This window comes from Cynoglossus semilaevis, chromosome 8, assembly GCF_000523025.1.
Source record: "Cynoglossus semilaevis isolate Cse_v1.0 chromosome 8, Cse_v1.0, whole genome shotgun sequence".
Lineage (NCBI taxonomy): Eukaryota > Metazoa > Chordata > Actinopteri > Pleuronectiformes > Cynoglossidae > Cynoglossus > Cynoglossus semilaevis.
Window position 1 is genome coordinate 18014756 of NC_024314.1, and position 5796 is coordinate 18020551.

The following is a 5796-nucleotide window of genomic DNA, read 5'->3' on the forward strand; positions in this document are numbered from 1 at the left end:
AAAAGACAGTAAAAGAGTTGGAGAAAGGCGGAGGGGAGGTGGAGGAGTGCTGCATAAATTTGAACATACACAAGGCAGCGGACAAAGTGATTGTTGCTTCCCCCTGAAGTTTTTCTCCCCTCCTTCTTCTTCTTTTTCTCTCCCCCAGAAAACACTTTCCCTGCTGAATGGGCACCTATTAGTGACTCCATTATGGGAGCAGGGCCCTTGAATGGCTCCTCACTGTGCGTCTTTATCATCGTCAGCCCGTGAATACACCTCCTCCACCTCCTCCTTCTCCTGCTCACAGCCTGTATTGATAGGTGCTGTGGTGATGATGATGATGATGATGATGATGGTTGTGGGTGAGGCGAGGCCTAGCTGCGTCTCTCACCCCCCGCTGGCAGTTCCAGGTGTGGCGGGTTAAGCGGAGCACTCCGCTGCCTCTATTGTGACGCACACTTTTTTTTTTTCTTCCTCTACCACTTGTTCCAGTTTGAAAAGTGGACGCACAGTTACATGCATTAGCTGATCTCCATAATGCCTGAAACAAGTCAGGCCTGCGGCGAATGGCTGCACACGGGCTCAGAGTCGTGTATTGTTGCTGGATTATTCAGGAGTTAGAGGAAAGAAAGAGCGGGGAGAGTGGGGTGTCTGTTCTTTATCTCCAGGGGAGACAGAGGCTAAAGACGGAGCTTCTTTACAGCCAGTGAGTTAGTGCATGAAAAAAAAAAAACATGTTCCAAAAAAACACCTGCGAGATGAAAAACAAGCGCACGGAGGCCAACAGATTGTTTTCTTTTAAAAAACAGTCGCATGAATGGATCGCAAAGTCACTCAGTGTGCAGAAAAGCTACAGTGCTAACACGCCGGGCTTTAGGACTGAACAGAAATAAAAACGTAAAGCTTTAAATGCAACATCAATTAACAACAAAAAAAACCCTCTTAGTCAACAATACGGAAAGTTTATATGAAAACTGCAAATGCTAACCTAGCAATCATAATTAAAATGAAACTGTTAGCATAATGATAAACTAAAGTTAGTCAGAGAGAGTAAGAGTAAATAAGGAAAAAGTTGGTCAAAACTCCAGGTCAAAGTCTGATAAAGTGATTAAAAAAAACACAAAAAAATGTTAGTCAGAATGACAAGAAAACTTAACCTAAAATGCTAACTTTTTGCAAATGTAAGCTGTAAGAAAGATGAAACTACAGCAAACAATAAATAGTTAACAATAAAATAAGAAAAACCTGGTTCGCTACGTCATTGCCAATGTTTTGAAAAAAGTTTGTTTCATGAAACATAAAAATGCTTAAAATGTGAAATAAATAAAAGCTCAGGTTAACATAAAGGATCGCTAACAGTTAGCCAAAGACTCAAAATATTTGTTAAGAGGTTTAGCTGATCAAAAGTGTTAAATTCAGGACAAACTATTCAATAGCTAGGCTAATAATTACCACCAAGGTTTTTCAAATGTTGGCTTAAATAATCAACAAATAATTTAAATAATAAAGAGGTGATGTTAGCAAAATCAAGAAAAAGAAGTAACAGAAAAGGCTCAATGTTACAAATGAAGTGTGGCTGAAAGCTCACCAAGAAGCCTGAGGCTAACAAAGTACAAAACAAACCGAGAAGGTGGCTAAAATGTAGCATTCACAGTTAAGAGCTAGCCAAGAAGTTAGCTTAAAGATGACAACCAGAAAGAAAAAACATAAAAACAACAACAACAAAAGAAGTAAAAAGTTCAGGACTATTATGACTTTTTTTTTACTACTTTCCAAAGTAATAACTTTGCATATGAATATGTAATGCATTAATGGAAGGGTGGGGGAGGCTGGGGTGTGAGGGTGAGAGAGAGAAAGCAGCTTTGAAGTTTTCTGTGTTTTTTCCTTCTTTTTTCCCCTTTTTTTTACTTGTGAGGAAGAAAAAAAAAGCCTGAGCAGAGAGTTTGAGTCGGACTTTATGATGAATATGGAAGCTTTGTTGGGCCGTGCTTACCTCCACAGGGAACCATCTGCTCCCTGTCAATGCATCACCTGCTCGTCTGAGCCGTCTCCATGGCAACTGGGGGAGAAAGAGGAGGAGAAGGGTGAGGGTGGAGATTAGGAAGAGGTTATGGGTTCGAAGGGAGGGGCCTCGGTCTGTGGCGGAGGGGAGGGGGAGCAGAGAGTTTGGACTGTGAGCTGAGAGAGGCCAATGTCTCCCTCTACTGGCAGGAAGAGTTACCTACAACAACATTGCTGGCACAATCCAGTATAACAGGGCGTGTGGGGTTTGTTTCAAACTTAAATAGCTAACAGTTAGCCAAAAAAAGAAAATCTAAATTTTTCAAACAATCACCAAAAAGAGCTGAAAATGAAAAATGATTTGTATTTTAAATTTCTACACGCAGGTAACAGTCAATCCTTACAGAAAATAATTCACAACACACCTACAGCAAACACTCAGAGAACAATTGAAGCTGTTTGTACTGCATTTATTTGTTGACCAACTTAATTGACGTCAACATTGCTCACCCTTCCTGCAGTGTCACTAATAATCAATCTGGTGTTGACAGTGACATTATGTTGTTTTACTGTCAACAGGCTGGTTAAAAAAAAGGGAAGTGTGAAGTTGAACTTGTTTTGTGCCTGATCAGTTAGGGTTAGCAAATAAAAGTTAGCAGTTAGCTAATACTTGGCAAAGCTAACTTATATCTCTATATAAGGTAGGAAAAAAAAGTATAATAACAATAGCTTAAAGTTACCCCAAAAAATACACAGAATATGATCCTGTAATATACGCAGTATAATGTCATGTACTTCATAGAATGTCCTCATTAAATTATGCAACACAAGGTTTTGTCGTGTGTGTGTGTGTGTGTTTATCAACCATTCAGATGTTTGAATGACTGTTTACTCTTAAGTCAGAAGTTGACATGAAAGCAGGGAGACTGGGGGGGGGGGGGGGGGGTCATCGTGTCCGTGCCCAGTGATTGGTGAAGCTTTGCTGTCGTCCAACTAAAAGTAAAAGAATAAAGTGAAAACACACAGAGGAGGTTTTCTCCTCCGTGTTTGTTCTCAGGTGTGTGTTTGTGCAGCTCTCCTCCTCTCTGAGCCGGCGGCGGACAATCACACAGGACAACCACATATACCACTGACGGATTGACGTGCTCCAGGAATATTATACAAAACCCGATGACACGCTAGGCTAACAACGCACGCACGCAAAGTTCTCGTCACTCCGCAGCTCCTCATTTAGGCCTGTCGACTCACTTCCTGTCTGTCAAACTGCATAAAATTTTTCCCTGGTGAAGACACAAAGATGAGAAGTTGTTTATATGCTGCCATTTTGTTTATTTTCTGTATCATAATTTATTATCTATTTTTAACTGTTGATTTCGACAGAAATGTTATGTAGTTTTCATTTTACATTAACAATGACAATAAATGTTATTTTAATCGCCTGTTTTATTCTAAATCTGCCAACAAAAACATTAGGATTTTGGATTAATATAGGTCAGCGCTTGTTTTGGGTAACACTGCCCCAACTGGCAGCAGTTGTAATTGCATAACGTTATTTCATGCTTTTGAAAGTGCAGCAAAACAAAATGAAGGTGTGAAATTTTCACTCCCTCCAGTGGACCTGGAGTGACAGCGAACGTGACATTTTTAACCAAATTTGAATAAAAAACCTGTTCAAATGTTTGCAGGTTTGGATCCAGCTCCAACCTTTTTTTTTTTTGGCAAAAAAGAAAGAACATTTAAAAGGAACTGGATGTTAGTCCTTAGACCAGACAAAAAAGAAGGTTGTGACCTCGCGTCAAAGACACGGTCTAGAAGTTTCTTCGACCAAAAGACGTAGAGAAATGACGTTTATATCAGTGAGCACCAAAACGCTGTGAGTGACAGGGTGAAAGTGACCACAGCCACAGGGAGCAAACTCCCTTTGTGTTTGGTCAGGATGAGGGTGTGGGGGGTGTTAGAGGGTTAGAGCGCTGACCCAGGTCGCTATGTAGACGAGATCATCGGCCTGAGGGTGAGAAGCCTCCACCGGTGGAAGGTGTGGGGTGGAGGGGCAGGTGGAGGGTGCTGCTATATCACATTAACATGTAATCTCTGTCAGTCAGAGCACACAATACACCGGCCCTAATCTAATCTAATCTAATCTAATCCAATCACCTTCACCACTCTGGTGACACCAACCACAAAGGCTCCACCTGTGAGTAACACAACACTTCCTTCTTGGAGCCATCTCCTCACATGGAACCAGTGGAAGAAAACTCACAGTTCAATCCGGTCCTTGTAGTTCATGTGCCAGGCCTGTATGTGGTGCTAACACCAGGTAGCTTAACTTATTTTGTCAATACTATTTTGTGACCCATGTCTGATTTTTTAGACCAATATCTGCTCACCTGTCTGATCCAGGTCAGGTTTAAGCCAGAATGTGGACAGACAGGAAGGAGATCTGACAAATGTTTCAGATCAATTTCAGATGTTGTTGACTTCAGTCTCATTTTACGACCTTAAAAAGTCATTATGTCCAAAGGAAGTCCATCTGTCTCGCTGTCTGTGAAGATTCTCACTCATCCAGGTCATGTTTTCCAAAGACTTTAGTCGTAAGAAACTGGACTTTCAACCTCCAAGAAGACGTCCAGTTTCTTACAACTCAACTCTTTTGATCTGTCTCAACCAGAATCTCATTCTGCAACTCTTTGGATCTGTCTCAACCAGAATCTCATTCTGGGATGAGGGTCATGTCCTTGGTTGTTTTTTTAGCTTAAGTGCTAACCTGCAAAAACACCTGTATCTGTAGCCTGACTTTTAAATGTGTACTCCACCACATGGTTCTATAAAAAGTGCCGGGACTATTGAACCTCACAGCAACCGTTGCCTTTTCACCGCCTCCCCCTCTTTGTGTCTCAGGACCCCGGTCTGACCCTGCGGTCTTCAGATGAGGGTCTGATCCTGGGAGAGTTCCTGTCAGGGCCACGTGCGGCAGCAGCACCCGTCCGGGGAGAGACTTGACTTAGTTGGGAGTAAAATTCAATTATCCTGCGGGTGAGCGTGTCCGAGCGTGTCTGTTGTCAGCGACAGGGTGGACGGCTGCCCCGTTCCCAGCGTGCAACAGGGGGTTTAGGAACTGCAGAGAAAGGCCCCCATTATCCTGAGTGAGAACGGCCCATGTGGCTGTGGCTGTGGCTGCACGGCCCCCACACGCAGTCACTCTCCTCTTTACAGCAGCAGCAGCAGCAGCAGCAGTGAAAGGCCCAAAGTTTCATTTTCTCTTTTCTCTTCTACCACCTCTGCCGCCCCCCCCCTCCTCCCCCCTCGTCTATGAGTGAGACCCACAATGGCTCTGAAGGCTGGAGTGGATTCTTCAACAACCCCCCCGTGGTCCCTGCACATGTGGACAACATTCACAGGATGTCCGTCAATTGGTCCATTAATCAACAGCGTCCCATAAAAGCACAATTAGGGAACTTGGTGACTCCGTGAGTCTTCATCATCTCTGATCACCCCACCCTCACCCCCCACTGTCACACAGTCCTGCTCTGTTTCCTCAATAATTATTGTAGGAGGGGAAAAAAAAGTGATGGAGTCGTATAATTGAGATTAAAATGAAAGCGGGACATCTGCCGTTTGTAAAAGAACTTATTTCTTACAGTTGGACTGAGAGCGAGTGGCATCTGGCTGATCATTAGTGTGAGAATGGAACTCCAGTGTGTGAGTGTGACTGGAGGACGGCCGTCGTCCACGCACTCTGTGCAACACTTCTGCTGATAAATGGACGACTGTCTCCGTCCTCCGTAATGACAGTTAATGACACAGCGGGAGGGC